Raw genomic sequence first — 17,342 nt, 5'->3', positions numbered from 1 at the left:
CTCCATTATCCCTGGATATGCATGGATCATGTGCTCCATTGAGAATCTGCAGGCTGCACTGTGAGGTCGCATGAGGGGGGGGGGAATTGCTCAGGGCTTTGTCCATCTGCTGGCTGGATTTTACAGGGAACTCCAAGTGGGGAAGGGGAAGGGGACAGAGGAGGAGGGGGATCAGCAAAGTCTGGAGGTTGTGAGACAAAAGACAGGGATTTGGGCTTTGGGCTTTGACCAGCATGTGGCCAGTCTCAGGGGAATGTCCCTGGGTCGCCCAGTCCTTAGATCAGAAAGGTGGCAATAGTGTGTTAAAGAGGAGGCTTGCAAAGCCCCACTTTCCCTGCAGCTCTTCCTAGATGCCTGGCCACTGCTCAAAGTGTCTTAGAGCCAGGGCAGGGCAGGAAAGTCCCCAAGCTGAAGGTGGACCTGGGGCTGAAGGTGGGCTGAGTGAACAGCCTCGGCTTTCTCTCCCTACACAACTCCTGATCTTATCTGGATCTCTGGCACAGACCGCAGAGGCAGTTCACGCCCACAACCAAGGGCAGACCAGGCCTGGTGAGCACCCACAAATCCTGCAATGCTTCTGCTGCCCTCAAGCTGACTCCTGGTGTCTGAGGATGCTCAGCACATGGGGGTCACAACCCCAGAAAACAGGGGAGGGGGAGCGTCTGCTTTCTTCCTCTGCCTGGGCCCTGCTGTGCCAGTAAGAGTAGCGCACAGATGCTTTAAATCCTGCTGGTCTCCGTCTGAACTGAACTCATTTCCACAAACTACAGGGCTTTGCTACTCTGTGCAGGGCAGAGATAACGAGTCACTACTGTTCTTATCCAAGGAATAGGGGAGAGGCTGAGACGCTTGGTTGTGGCTTTCTGCTGCCTTCCCCGCCGGGCTTTCCGGCCAATTGGGCCAGCTCCGCACAGCGCGGCCACAGCCTGTGTCGGCATTGGCGGTGGCCGCGCGCCCTCTGGCGGCAAACGTTGGTATTGACGGGCTGTTCTCTGGCCAAGGATGTTTCTGGGTTGGAAAATGAACTTGGGGATTCATATCTTCTTGGAACCACTCCAGGACATCTTTTAACTTTGCATACTGGGAAACTGATGTTATGGAGTTAAGCTAACTTTCCCAATACCCCCAGAGGGACAGAACAAGACCCTATATCTGGTCCTTGGGGCTCATTCAGGTTGTGAATGAGCCTGACCCAGAGGCATTATTCATAGGATAAAATAAAGCATGAGATCAGCTCCAAAGCCTTCTTCCAAATACGCCCTATTCTTCCTTACCTTGGCTCCTTGTTTGCCTCTGGAGAACCTCAGCCAGAACTCCTGGAGCCTGTTCTGTGGCAAGCGCCACAGGTGCCTCTTGTCTACCACATATGACTGAGGCACACAGATGATCGAGAGAAATTTCACATTCGATCAAGATAACATTTCCTCACAAATAGGCCCAGTTTCCATCTTAAGAATATTAAACAGTACAGTGTGCCTGTAGCATAGGGCCTGTGCAAATCTGCACTGTCTGATCCTGGCCTCTGCTATGGCTCCTTGTCAGCTTTCACCCAACAGTGCAACGGGGGCAAGATGATGGGGTGGGTCCTTCTTGTCACTTCCCTTGATGGTGACCTACCAGGGCCACAGAGGTAGAGTGACTGTGTACCCACAGGCGGTGAGCTGTGGCAGGCTTTCAGAGCTCTAGCCCAGGAGTTTCACTTAATTCTTGAGGAACATAAGGCCCAGGTCAGGGACTGCGGCTCAGGGCTCATGCTCAGTGGAGAATGTGGAACTAGGCTCCAGCCCAGGTATTGGGCACCGGCCATCTTTTCATGGCATATCTCAGATCTGTTGGGTTCTGAGTGGTCACACTCCTGGCTGGGAGTGTGTCTGCCCTCCTGGAGGCAGAGAGATTGACTGTGTTTCACTCAAGAGCAAAGGCTGACCTAGGGGCCAGCAACCTTCCCAGGCAGGCATCCAGACCAAGTATGGGGAGGTATTCCACCCTCCAGGGGGTGAGAGAGGACCCTGCTGAGCCGTCTGTGTCTGAGAGAGGCTCCACTCTGAATCTAAGGGGTCTGCCTGATTGTTTTTAGAAAATAAAATGCAGGAGTGTTTAGAAGAAGCTGGGGAGAGCCCCAAGGCATTATGTCAAATATTCATTGCAACTGGAGGTGACAGGAACCTAAACGATGGAGACAGGAAGCTAAAAGAACATATAAGTGATATTAAGTGCACTCAGATGATTCATTAGCAAACTGGATTCAGGTCATGAACTGAAATGAAAACAAGATATCAAGCCCTGTTGCTCCAGAGATAGCTTAGCACAGGGCTATCACATACTGGCTCAGTCGCCTTAATTATTTCTTAAGTTCCTTACCTTACCTGTAATTAATATTCACTGTCCTTGAGATGATGGGCTCGAAGCTTGGTATGGATAACACTGTGAGCAGGATCCACAGGAGGGTAAAGGACAGTGGTTAAGTGTTAAGGAGTCTTCATGGACAGGACCCTGCTTACTTTAACTGCTCAGGAACATGTCATTAGAAGTAGCAAAGAATGAACCCTTGGTTGATGAGGTGATTCAAGAATCCTGTCTGTGAATTGCTGACTTAATTTGATTGAAATTATTATCTTCTTTTTTCTTCCATACTTAAAGTGGAAATGCTTATACTTATTACACACTCCCTAAGATTGTTGTTTCATTCAGTTGAGATAACCTAAGAGTAAATGTCTGAAAACAATACAATTCTATGTAAGTGAGACCTATTGCTATTATGGCTGAGGAGGCCCCTTGCAGTCTGTGTGACTAAGTGCAAGAAGGCTAGTGCAGGGTTCATTAGGTGGAAGCGAGGCCATTAGATGGGCTGCATTTCTGTGCCATGTGAAATGCAGTTTGCTTTCTACTCTGCTCTCTCTCTCTCTGGTATAAGAAAAGGAGGGAAAAGTGAAAAGAGATGAAATATCACAAAATCCTGGAACTACTTGAACAAAAAAAGAAAATGGCAAAGTAAGGAAGCTCTCAAGAAAATGCTGTCACCACCAGACCTTCACCGCTGTGCTAGATTCAGTCAACCAGTGTTTATTGAGCACCGACTGTTAGCCACAAATTCTTTTAATTCTTTGTGATGTCCAGAGCTTTCGGCCTTACAGGAGCTTGCGTTTTAGGTTCCAGATTTGCCACCTTCCATTTCCCTTCTTCTCTGGGATTTGGTACACAGCACCTATTCCAGGGATCAGAGCAAATATCACCCTTTTTCTCACCAGCATAGCAAAAAAATAATCTGCATTTCCGTGTTGCAGGAGGCAGATAGTGTTTCTAATTCCAGGAGGGATGTCCCCTATGGAACCAACAAAAACAGGTCGATCTTTAATCCTTGGAGCACAGTCAAGAATGACCCAGCCCACAGCCCAACTCCAGGGGTTTCCAAATGCTTGCAAAGCTCAGCGTCTCTGGACAAGTCCCAGGTTCACCAAGGCTTTGCTCTCTGAGCCCCAAAGCAGAACAGCCATCCCTATCTCACAAGCTTGTAGGAGGGTCACGCGGCATGTGTGTGCCTCTGTGTGTGTGTGTGTGTGTGTGTGTGTGTGTGGCCACCTGACCCACAGCAGGCCCTGGGGAGAGGCTACCTCTCGTATCAGTGCCCTCCAAAAACCTGAGGATGATGTGCTTTGCAGGAGGAGAAGCGCGTTTTAGAAAACAAAGTGGAATAATGGGGCAGGTCTTGGTATCTAGGAGACTGGAAAAAATTCTAATTCTCAGCTTGTGGCCCAATGTCCAGTTTTATACTCACAGTGAAAAGAAGGAAATGAAACCTTGGCTAGAGGGCTTGCAGGTCAAGAGCAGTCACCTAATGTTCCCATAAGAAAGGTTCTTAACAACAGGAGCCATGATAGTGCTGGTCTCACAGGGTCATGAAAATGGTCAGGGTGGTCTAAAAGTGTCACAGTGCCTCAGCTCTCAGTGGGACTGTGATCCAGGACCACGTCAGCCTTGCCGCCGTGTGGAGGGGAGAGCCAGGTGAAGGTGTGGATCTCCCCTTCAGCAGAGACAGAGACGCCACCAGCCTCGGGCTTGGAGGAGCTGGAGTCTAGACTCACTTCTCCCAAAAACTCATTAAAATGGCCACATCATAGTTTTCTCATCTATGAAATAGGTTAAGCCAGGCATGGTTGTGCCTGCCTATAATCCCTGTGACTCAGGAGACAGAAGCAGGAGAATTGCAAGTTTGAGGGCACCCTCAGCTACCTAGCAAGACTCTGTTTCAAAATAAAAAATAAAAAGAGCCGGGGATGTAGTCCAGGGGTGAAGCTCTCCTGGGTTCAATCTTCAGTACCACCACCAAAAAAAGAAAGAAAGAAAGAAAAAAAGAAAGTCCAACATGAAGGTGTCAGTCTCCTTTTAAGGCATCTAGGGAATCCAAGTGTGGTGGCTTACACTCATAGATCCAGCAACTTTGGAGACTGAGACAGGAGAAGCTCAAGTTTGAGACCAGCCTCAGCAACTTAGAGATCATCTCAAAATTATAAAATTAGGGGCTGGGCATGTATCTCATAAATAAAGCACCTCTGAGTTCAATCCTCAGTATCAAAAAGAGAAAAAGAAACTAGGCTATGTATGGGGCAGGTATTGTAAGTGTGAAGACCTCCCACGACCGTAATTGTTCATTGCCTGACCCTGGCTTCCCCTTGTGGGCTGCAGGGCTGCCATACAGCACTGGGCTCCCTTCCTGCTCTGACACCTGTGTGACCATGATTTCCTTCGGAATTTTTTCTCAGACTGAAGTGAGCACTTAACACACCTGCCCTTCTTGTGTATGATTCTTCTAACCTTTATCTACCTTAAAATAACCTCTTCACAAAGGAGGCCATGGTGGCCTGGACCTGAGCCCCGAGTGGTTCCCCTGCACCCACTGACACCACGGGGCGCTCTGCCCATGCTCCACGTGCTGCCGCACACATAAATGGCATTCCTGCACTGCCCTCCCCAGGGCCACCAGGAGTCAGTTACCTGAGTTCGTGTGGACCAAACAGAAGAAGACAGCAAAAAGAAAGGGAACCCTCATGTTTTATGGTTCCCGCGGACCTCCCTGCCCTCTGTGCAGGAAAGCAAGTCTGACGAATGATGGGTGGAATGGAGGGAGAGCAAGGAAAGCGGGGCCTTTATAGGTTTCCGAGAACCCACATCAGCGTCGAGCATATTGATCTGCTCTACCGAGTAAGGCTGTGGGCAGAAGGTACTGGGTAGTCTTTCTTTCCTGCCTAAAAATAGACAGGCCCCTTGGCATTCCCAGAAGCAGGGCTTGTCCAATAACTCAGTGGATGGAGGTGAAAGAGGAAGGAGTTGCTTTGCAACAAGTGCCGTCTGTGGGCGATAGAGAGGTGCTCTGTAAGTCACCTTCCTGCTTTCCAAAAGCTTTCAGTTGGGCAGGGTCCACCGCAGTCCAGCATGGAGAGTCCATGACCACACATGCACCCCCAGGTGTCCACAACAGGAACAAGGCTACAGGTCCCAAGTGACATGCAGGAGAATGTTCATCACAGTCAACAGAACTCACCTTGCGTAGCCTCTTAGTACCACATGGAACAAATAACACAGCCCACCCAGCTGTGACCAGGGGAAAACACAACAGCAGCAAGGGTCGATGCACAAGGCACAGACGCCCGTCATGGACCTGCTGAGTGAAGACAGAAGCCAGCTACGGCAAAGCACGTCACCCCCTGACGCGCACAGTGAATCGCTTACACCAAACCATGCTGTTGCGGCTTTCACTTGACCAAGTTCCCTTAGAGGAGAGGTCATCTAGTGGAGGACAGGAGCCTCCGGGCCACAGGGCTCTGCAGGGGTGCTCTGCAGGCCCTGTGGGTGCAGAATGGAGGTGGTGCGTGTAACGCAGATCTCACAAGGAGGGCAGCCAGATCTTCACAGAAGTTTCTAGAAGGGTGATGCTGAGTCACCCAGTCCCTGCTTGATATTGGTTGGTTGCTCTTAAAATTGGTTTCTTTTAAGAAGAGTGGAAAGAGAAAGGCAAGTCTTCTTCCTCCTGGGTCTCCAAACCTCAGTGACGCGTCTCTCTTCTACCCCATTTAACCAAGTCTACAACAAGCGTATTTGACTTTGGGTCTTACATACATGGTGGATTTTGAAAAACTGATGTCAAGCATGACCCCAGACCCAGTGCTCTGGTCAATGAGATCATTTAAAAGATGGGCAGGCCCAGTGTGCATCTGGAAATTTCCAGTCTGGAGTCAAGAGCAAAGATGGCAGACTCTAGCAACAGATGCCCGATTCACAGCCCTTCATGTAAATTCACCTCAGAAAATGAGACTTCAGGGGAACTTGGGCTCTGCAAGCTGCTTTTGCCTCTGAACCAAAATAAACATGCAAGTGAGCACATGCGCATGCACATTACACACACACACACACACACACACACGGAACAAAACACAAGTTTACTGTAAATGGTAATCAGGAACTAATGATTGAACAATATATAAAATATGTATAGGTGACTCTATGACCAGTGTGATTCTGCAATTTGTACAATCAGAAAATTGAGAAATTATACCCCAATTGATTCAAATGTATGAATTGCCAAGATCATTGTAATGTCATGTGTAGCTAATAAATAATAATAATAATAATAATAATAATAATAATAATAATAATTAACTGCCTAAGAATATGAAAAAATAAAATATGTATGTATATGTGTGAGGATCAAACAATAAATGACAAATTCATTAAAATTTGAAATCCTTTCTCCATGGAACATTTCTTTTGGACACATCTCAGATCTCCCTTTAAAAAAAAATACACAAGCAATTCCATATGGCCCTTGAGATACAAACTTCTAAACCAACCCCTGGTTCAGGGGTTCTAAGACAGGCACATATCCCTGTGCATGAACAGTGTGTAGCAACAAGAGACAAAGAGTTCTTATTTGTTAAAAGCATGAGATGTAAATACCCAAACATACAAGTTACTTTTCAACAAGTCACCTTGGTAGAGGAGACAATGAAATGCCTGTTTTATACTTTATGTTTATTCTTTCTGCCCAGAGTACAGCTTATTTAGAAAAGGTTTAAGGTACAGGTGGATATTATTATTTTCCTACCAATGTAGCCACTAATAAAATAGTTGTGAAATTACAGTTTAGATATTTTCTGTATAATTGGGAAACCTCATGAGCTAGGCTGGAAAATAAGCTAATTTGGGGAGAAATAAATTAATAGTCACAAGTTTTACCACTCACTTTTTCCTCCAGACTTGGATCTGTGTCCAAGTCACAGACTCAGAAAGCAATTCCCAAGAAAGAATTTTATAAATAGTTTTGGAGATTAGGCATGGCATATCAAAGAAGACAAACTAGAAAATCAAGCTTATTGACTAATTTCATTAATATCTGGTTGTACGTTCCTAGGTTCACATAATTGCAGAGTTGAAAAGAACTAAAGCTCAGCTTGTCCCAACACAAAGATGACTATCAACTTGCTGATAGACAAGCATCTAGGAACTCCTCTGCATGAGACGATGTATCATTCGATAGTGGATATCAATAGTCTATGCTTCATTAAGGATTAGGGTTAGGTTAGACTATATAAACATGCACGTGCATGTTTATTTTGGTTCAGAGGCAAAGCAGCTTGCAGAGCCCAAGTTCCCAGTCCTCCCATTGTCCTGTTATTGACAGTTAAAATGCAGTCTGGCCTCTGACACTTTATTGTCAAGAAGTTTCCCATTCATTAAGTACCCAAGCATTGATTTGCCTATTAACTTTACTTTATTTCCTGTATCTGGTTAATAAGGAACAAGAAGGATTACCTCAAGGAATGGTAAGTCCCAAGCACCACATTTGCAGTTAAGGTGTATTTTGTAAGTGATGGCCTCTCTTTGGGACAGCTTGGTCAACTGCAGCCCCACTCTAGGCTTTCAAAAGATCATGCCGTTGGTCTCTTGGTGCAGAGGCAGTGGAGGCCGCGAGGGCTGAAACATGGCAGTATTTTGTGCCACAAGGTGAGACAATGTCTTCACTGAGGTTTTAGTGTGTTCTGCTGGAAGAATTCTGAGGTTGTACTGCTCCTGCCCAAATATTTAGTATAGTTTTATTTCCAAGGTTAATCTAACCAATTTCATTAAGTGAATGACTAGATACAGTTAGAATTGAACTAATTCTAACAAGATTGTACTACTCTCAAAAAATGGTGATTGCAGTTATTTATTTTTTCTTCCTTGTTTATTTATTCTACTAGAGACTAAGTTCCATGTGGCAGAGATTTTGTCTATTTGGTTCTTTTCTGTATCTTTAGCACCTAGAATAGTGCTTGGCAAGTAGTAGCTATTTAGTAAACATCTGCTGAATGAACCAACCAACTTATTTGCCTACAGAGATAGAACTTAAATCAACACAGAGGTCGTGAATAAACACAAAATAAAGATAAGGGGATATTATTGGAAAGACTCAACAAGAAGACTGTCCTAGGAAAAGGTTCACTGCAGAAATCAGAAGACAATTTTATCTCCCACACTAAAACAAGCACCATCTAACTAGTAGCAAGTGTCCATAATAACAAAACAAGGTGAAATGGAACAGCAAGACAAGGAATTGGAAGAGTAAAGAAAAGTTCATGATAGCAAGGGAACGTTAAGACCTTGGAAAATGGATGTTTAGGTGAGTGTCCAGCTTCCAATGGCATCCAGAGGAGGTATTCCAAGAGAGAGCTATTAAAGCAGATCAGATGCAAAGTCAGAGGAAAGCACGCTAACCAAAGGCTTTGGCATCCCTGAGCACAACCAGAACTTTCAATTATTGCAATCATTTGTGAATTTAAAATTTTATTTAGAATAGGCCCCAGGTAACTGGGCTTAATAATTTTCATATAGAATCAGTAAGATGATAATTATCGTAGGACATGATTTAACAAGAGGAGGAAGAGGGGGAGACCTACAAAGTTCAGGTATCCTAGAAAAGACCAGAAACTGTCTAGTTTTGTGTTTCACTTACTTGCTGCATTGAATACTGGGTGACAAATGGCATGCTTGCATTTCAAAGAGGACAATCATGTTGGAAGGATTCAGAACACATTTCATCCAAATGGCATTTTAAAAGTATAATAAAAGCTGGGCACGGTGGAACATGCCTGTAATCCCAGCGGCTTGGGAGGCTGAGACAGAAGGATCGAGAGTTCAAAGCCAGCCTCAGCAACAGCGAGGCACTAAGCAACTCAGTGAGACTCTGTCTCTAAATAAAACATATAATAAGGCTGAGGATCTGACTCAGGGGTTGAGTGCCCCTGAGTTCAATCCCCAGTATCAAAATAAAATACAATAAAATAAAACCATTGTAAAATTTATTTTTTAAAATACTACATTGCCTTTTCATTTCAAGCAAAAATGCTGGCTGCTAATTTCTTCCCTTCAATTTGTGATGTTTGACCCATTTTCTTATGTCCCCTTTACCAAGATTGCACATCATTCCAAGGACAAAAAATTGGATGACATTCCATTGGTTCCTGAAGCCACACCTATCGGGAAAAGCATGTCCTGGCTGGTGAAATCCATCCACCCCTCCTCAGTCTATTTCCTACTATGCTTCATGAGCCTGAGTGGCTTTCTTTTTAATGAGGCCTTTCTTTTCTCACCACATTCCTTCCTGAAGACAGAAGCAGAATTTTCAGCCTTTATTACCCCATCTAATTATCTCATATTCTCCTAAAAGTCATCAGAGACTCTTGCTATAATAAGGGCATTTCCATTAGTCATCAGAGGTTTACATTAAGTGCTTGGTGCCCAGCCGTCTGAATGCCATCAACACAGCTCTTGGTTTCAGAGGAAGGGAAATAATATCCTGGGTCTCCACCACCAGGGGGCAGCTTTCCTTCTTAAGAGCATGTCCTCTGGAAATGACCTTCCCACTGGCTGCCTCTTATCCCAGAATCCACATGGGTTCATTCTTCGCATCTGCTTTTATTCCTGTATCTTCTCTCTCTCTCTCTCTCTCTCTCTCTCTCTCTCTCTCTCTCTCTCTCACACACACACACACACACACACCCACACACACACCCACACACCCACACACACCATGAGTAGTTGGTGTAACCAGTTATCCTCTTTTTCATTTGCATTAGCTCTGGGAGCTCCCTGGGGGTTTCTTTCCACCACCCAACTGGATCCTTCAGGAACTCCCCATAGACCTCGGTGATGGTCCCTGCCCAGCTAACAATCCCTCCGCAGACCCTTGGATGAGCCAGGGAGAAGGTTGGGGCAACGGTGTGCTGTTTTGCCATAGCTCGACATCAAATTCCTCTCGTGTTGCTCACAGTTCTTCTTTTTATTCCATAATCAACATGATATATCAGGAGAGAGTCCTGAGCTCTCTACGCCATGTTCCTGTGTCCAGGCTGCTGAGTGCCCAGGCCTTCGTCCTTGGGTCTCCCCAGCTGTGGCCCCGCTGCTTGCTCCCCAAGGTGAAGCATGCATCCATGCACACATGCTCACCAGGAGTTACACCACCAGTGCAAACATTGCTGGAGCTCTTCAACTCTCCACCTTTAATCTGTCTCACAGTGAACTAGAAACTGCTCCATGATGGCTACCTTGGAAAGCAAGGTAGCAGGCAGCAACTAGGATTCTCTAAGGGAGAGAGCTCAGAGAAGGGTGAGGCTGGGGGCAGAACAGAGAGGTTTACACCAAGCCAATGGCAGAGGGACGCCGGGGCTCTGGGAGGCTTTGATGGACTGGTCAGGCTCTTCCTCATGCATCCAGCCGGTGCTTGACCAGACCTGGTGAGGCCATCCTGAGCCCCACCTTGGGGCTGTGCCTGGTTTCCTTGTCCCTCTTGTGCTCATGGGTAATGCTGAGGTGACTCATCTTGCTCTATCAAGGAAGAGGATGCCTCTGTTAAGGAGCTCAGCCTCTCTTCACGGGGCCACTGAACTTTAGTCCTTATTACTGAAGGATGTTGCCTGAGAACAGATCATTTCCCGTCCCCCCCCCGACCCTCACAATGAGAAGCGGGGGGCCAGAGCTGGAGGAGGAGCTCAGGTGTGGCCATTATCTAAGTCACAAGAAGCCAAGTGGGGACAGGCCTGTCGGAGCCTCCTCCCCAGCTCCTCCCAGCAGACACTGGGCACTGAGGAGGAAACAGCTTCTCCATGATGAGGAAGCTCTGAGGAACAGAGGGGCAGGGGGGTCCAACGCCCCCAGAAGGCTTCGATGTTCGCAGGGGAGGGAGGACGCGGTGTGTGCAAGTGGGCGTGGACGGCAGGAGGCAGGCAGCCCGCTGAGGTATGCCTGCCCTGTGATGGCCCCCGGCAACTTGCCGGCCAGAGGTCTTTCCCCTGGGGACAGCTGGTGTCCATAAAGCCACCCTGTTGCACAGAGCCCTGTGCCACACAGCTGCCGTGGGAAGAGCAAAGCTGACACCTAAAGGAGTTCCCATACAGAGGAGACACTCTGCAAAGTTATAAGATAAATAACAGACAGGTCTGGTCCCAGAACCCACTCATTATTTCCACCCTCACTTGTGTGCTGACCCTACCAATCAGACCCTAGAGCTGGTCTGCTGGAGAAAGCACGTGCTGTGCTTTGGTTGTGAGGTGTCCCCCAAAAGCTCACATGTGAGGCAATGAAAGAAGGTCTGGAGGAGAAATGATTAGGTTATAGCCTTAACATAATCAATGGATTAATCCATAATGGGATTAACTGGGTGGTGACTGGAGGCAGGTGGGATGTGGCTGGAGGAGGTGGGCACTGGGGGTGTGGCTATGGGGTACATATTTTGTATCTGGAGAGTGGAGTTGGTCTCTGCGTCCTGATCACCAGGTGAGCTGCTTCCCTCTGCCACACTTCTCTGCCCTGATGTCCTGCCTCACCTAGAGCCCTGAGGAATGGAGCCTGCTGTCTATGGACTGAAACCTTTGAAACCTTGAGCCCTTAAACAAACCTTTCCTCCTCTAAAGTTGTTCTGGTTGAGTCCTTTAGTCACAGCAGAGTGAAGAATCTGACTGAAACAGCCCGGGTTAGCAGTCAACATAAACTGCTAAGGTGGGAGTGCAATGGGCACTTTGGCAAGTGGAAGAGACTAAGCTGAACTGGAATGGGTGATGGAGAAAATACCAAGAATTTTAAAATCTCTTTTTAATGAGAACATGGGCACAGTTTGGCCAACAAAATGAGAACTAGATTCCATGAGAAAGGCACACTTTCAGAAAGGAAAAAAAAAAAAAAGGCTATTTGTAAAAATAAGAAATCTAAAGATAAATAAAAAAAAACTATTACATAAACTTGAAAAAAATTTTAAAAAATAGCAAAAAAAAAAAAAAAAAAAAAAAAAAAACCCACCATAGAACATTAAAGAAAGAGTAACAGGTGGTCTAAAAAGAAATATCTGAGAAGTAGAGAGCAAAAGGAAAAGATTGGGAAAGTACCGATGAACGAGAACAGAGGACATTTGCGGGTGACTGGTGTTTGAACAGTAGTGTTCCAGGAAAAATAGAAGGTTCCCACTGAAGAAGCAACCTGTGAAGCTGGACATACAAAGGAGCCCATGTAAGGATCAGCCAGGAGCCCGATAAGATCACCAAAGCTAGCACAGGAGGAGAAGGAGAGAGTGCTCCATGGCACGAAGTCAAGGATGTCAGCAGGACCAGGGAATAAGAGCCTCCTGACTTTCTGTCTCTCCAGGACTTATCCTGAAACCTCCACACACGGATCAGTCCTTCCTTGTCATGCCTACACGTCCAGCAACTGAGAAAATGGCCACATCAGAGCCAGTGGGAAAAGATGGGGTGCAGTCCTGCTGCAAACCCCACCCCAGGCCTGCCCCAGACAAAGTGCTTACAGTTGAGAAGGCATGACCAAGCCCTGCATCTCCCAGAGAAGCAGGAGACTTGGATACACACAGGGCACCCTGACCGCTGTGGCTCCACCAGAGGACCTGGTTTCTAAGTCACCTCGCTCTGGGACTGGACGGGGCTGAGCATTCCCAGGCCTTCCTAAGGCTCTAAGGCCAAGCCAGGTGTCAGGCAGGCTGACAGGCATTTCCAGCAGCTACCACCCTGAGCCCTGCAGAGAGAAAGGGCATGTCTCAGCTCCCAGGTTATCCCTGGAAGGAATTCATCTCCCAGTCTCCCACTGCTGCTGGAGGGTGGGCCTCTAGTTAGTCTGCCTCTAGAAGCTGCTGAGGCCAGTAAGCAGCTGGCCTCTAGGAGTCTAGGTGGAAAGTGGACATTCCCATTGTATTCTCCTATCTGTCTTGCTCCAGCAATAAAACTAGGTCTCCAAATTCTCTCTGGAAGGGATTTGAGCACACACCAATCACCCCAACTTCTGCAGCTTCCACTTGAGAGACTGGCTCCTGACTAGCTCTGGAATTGGATGTGCCTCTAGACCACAGAGAACAAAAAAGCCATCTTAAACCAACACATGAATGTTTCTAGGGCCGATCCTCTCCTCCCCATCCATGGCCTCAGTGCAGATGATCAGGTAAGAATTTTCAACTCCCAAATATTCAAGCTTCCTGGAAGAGGTCTGAATGCAGGCTTATCACCCCGACTTTTCCATCTGCTGCCAGTGGGCCAACGTTTAGTCAGCCTGCATCTGGGACCAACAAAGCAGACAACTGGAAGTCCCCCGGGAGTCTGAACAAGCGTATGGCACCTTCCACCACTCCTGCTGTCTCACTCCAGAGAGGCCCGCCTCTGGCTGACTTACCTGTCTCCAGGAGCGAGTGGAGCTGGCATATCTTCTAGGACCCCGAGGGTGACGATGGGCCAAACAACAGATGGCAGAATGTGCAGCTTGAACCAGAGAACCCAGAGGCCCACCAGAGACGGTGACTGAAAGTTAAAGAAGAAAGAAAGGGTTTTGAAGGCTGTGAGAAGGTGGCTGTAACACACATAGAAACTTCCACAGCATTGTCAGCATATTTATTGCAGAAATCTTGCAGGACATAAAGGAGTGGGGTGAAGTATTCAAATTATTGAAAGAAAAGAAGGAGGAGGAAGAGGAGGAGGAGAGAAGAAAGACGATGGAGAAAACCTGCCCACCAAGAATCATGATGGATGGTGAAAAGTGGAAACTGTTCCTCTAATGACCAGTAAAAGACAAGGACGCCCACTATTGTCACTTTTATTCCACATAGTTCTAAAAATACTAGCAAGAGCAGACAAGGAAGTGAACCAAAAGGCATAAAGGCAAAACCAGACACACAGAACACTGGAACCAAGCAGAGAGCCCACGGATACCCTGAAGCGTGTGCGTGCGGTTAGCTCGTATTCAATAAAGGCTCCAGAGGACCTGTTGGGCAGAGGGGTGTCTTTTCAGTAAGTGCTTTGGGAAAACTGGGTATCCATGTGTATAAGGATGAAATTAAATCCTTATACCATACACAAAAATCTGCTATGAAGGTGACAGATGGAACCATAGCCTGAAAAAGGAAAAATTCTGCGGGCAAGGACCCTCAACATTGGCTGTGGCCATGGCTTTTGGATGTCACACCCAGACTCAGCAACAGAAGCAAAACAAACAAGCAGGGCCTTGTCAAATGAAAAGGATTCTGTACAGAAAAGGAAACAACAAAAAAGTGAAAAGCAGCCTGCAAACCGGGAAAAAATTTCTGTGAACCCTGTATCTGATATCAGGTTGATATCCACAATATGTAAAGAACTCATAGGACTCAATAGCAAAAAAACAATTGAATTAAAAAAGAGAAAGCATATAAAGTGTGTGTGTGTGTGTGTGTGTGTGTGTGTCTTGCACATACATGCACATGGTCTCCACGGGTTTCCACCTACCTGGGTCGGCTCCTCCCTGCATGCTCTGGAGGAAGGCCTGGTGACCTCTGGGGAGCTCCGGATCCCTGGATCACTCCAGACTTTGGTGCCCCGCTCCCCACCCACCCCCCCTCCCGTGAGCTGCTCCCTGGTGAGAAGGAAGCCAGGGCACTCCAAGTCAACAGGAACACAGAGTCAACACGGAAAGTAAGGCCGACATCAGCATGGCAGGGACAAACTGGGGTCCCTGCCATGGCCTCTGAGACTAAAAGCAGATCTTGGAGCAGCTGCAGGCAAAAATGCCTCTACAAAAGAAAGCAAAAGCTTCCGGCAAAAGTCATCACTAAAAACTAGTAGACCCCCTGGAAAAAGGTGCCTACCCCGGTGCCTGAGCCTGAAGCCAGGCCGAGCCAGATCTGAGCCTTTTGAAGGAGAAAGACTTTCAGCTGAAGCTATTCTGGTAAGTTCTGCACGTTAGAATGTGTTGTTTCTTTCCCCTCATTTCACTAATGCGTAAAACACTGGTGGAAAAAACAGTAATGACAGAAGAAAAAAGAGGAAGAAGCTCTTGCCATTTCTGTAACTCATTGTCTCTTGTCATGGCAAGATGGGGAAACACCTGTCTGTCTACAGATAAAAAGTGATGGAATAGTATGCAGTGGTGGGAAGGAAATCCTTCCATTCGGCCTGACCTAGAAGACATTAGGGGTCATTGCGATAAGTGAAACTAGCCATTCATGTTTCACTAACATGTTAAATTTAAAAGAAAATGAGATACACAGAAGCAGTGAGTAAAAGGGTGCAATGGAGGTGGGAATGAGAAGAGGTAGGTCAAAGGGGACAGGGGCAGGATGACTGAATGCAGAGCCCAAGAGTTCTCATTAATCACACTGTACACTTACGAATGGCGATTAGTACAGCGTGCTATCCTTATGGTACGTTAAAAATGGTACACATTATATGAGGTGATGGTATATTAATTTGCTTGACTATGGTAATCATTTCTCTAGGTATATGCATGTCCAAACATCACCTTCTATATCTTAAATGTATAGAATAAGAAAAAAGGAAAAAATGACATGTTACTGAAGAAGTGAGTTATTTTTTTGCCTGAGTGGAGAGTTCTTTAACTTTTAATAATTCCTGGGGTTGGAAAGGGAGTGGAGAATTATATATTTTAATATACTACTGATGAGAGTATAAAAATAGGAATCCTCTCTTTAAAGGTCCATTGGCGGGGCTGGGGCTGGGGCTGAGTGGTAGACTGCTTGCCTAGCGTATGTGAGGTACTGGGTTCAATTCTCAGCACCACGTATAAATAAATGAATAAAATAATAAATAAAGGTCCATCAACATCTAAAAATATTTAAAAAATATAAAGGTCCATTTGCATATGTGTTAAGATTTTATCACTCATATTCTATAACAATATCAATCCTCAGTATCTGGAACATTTTCTTACAGATTATTGAAGAAAATGTCTATTGAATTGCTTTTAACCTTAAAAAATGAGAGAGCAGCCCTGTGCCAACAGGGGTGATGAGGTAGTTGCACAAATCCATTCAATGGAATTTGTGTAGATGTTAAAAATGGTAGAGCTGCATACAGTGGGTTGGTGCCAGCCCACTCTGTGGCATTCCATCCTGTTCCCTTCTGTATCAGCCACGGCTTGGGAGGTTTGGGGAGACAGTTAGAAGGCAGTGGATTGAAAATTGCTTGGTTGGGAAGAAGAGCAGGCCAGGGGGCTCTCACTATCTGGTGCCCCCTTTCCTCTCCTGTCCATCAAAGAGACTCGAGTCCAACAAGGACACAGTGAGACCTTCTTTCCAAAGTTCAGGGAGAGGAAATTCTCTATTCTGCACTGCTTAGTCCCATCTCCGTTGGGCCTAAACCTCATTGGTTAGGCCTTCTACTCCACTCTGCCCTTCTTCCCTTTGCTCCAGGCATGGAGGATACTTCTTATTGTTTCTTAAATATACCAAACACACACATGCCTTGGGACATCACCATGTGCTGCTGTCCCCTTGGAATGCCCATGGCTCACCAGACAGCGACAGGTCTCTCTGTAACCCCCTCCAGGTCCTTACCCAATAGCTACCTTCTCAGTGAGATTTTGGGCCACTGAAATATCAACCCTCTGTCTGACAATTTGCATTCCCTCCCCTGATTTTCTTTTCCCATATCACTTTCTAACATACCATGTATTTTATTTTCATACTTTGTTTTTGGTCTGACTTGCCAATAGAATGTGGGCTCCATGAAGGCAAAGACTTTACGTATTATTGAATTACTTGTACATAGAATAATACCTGGGGTAGGGAAGATGCTTGTTAGTGTTTGTCGAATCAATGAATGAGTGCGTGAAGGAGAGCAGAGATGTGACTGGATTCAAGGATAATGGTGACATGCTTGCTTTCTTTTTTCTCCATTTCTCTCAGTCATGTGAACTTTATTCTTCCTTTGAACACTTCTCCTCCCAGAGACCCTTATTCTGCTCTCATGCCTCATCACTATTTAACTCTCACTCCATAAGCAAACAAAAAGCTTCCATCAGTAACTTTTTGTTCTTGTCACCTAAGGGACACT

Source organism: Marmota flaviventris, chromosome 3 (genome assembly GCF_047511675.1).
Source record: "Marmota flaviventris isolate mMarFla1 chromosome 3, mMarFla1.hap1, whole genome shotgun sequence".
In the NCBI taxonomy this organism is placed as follows: Eukaryota; Metazoa; Chordata; class Mammalia; order Rodentia; family Sciuridae; genus Marmota; species Marmota flaviventris.
Note: the sequence above shows the minus strand (reverse complement) of the source record.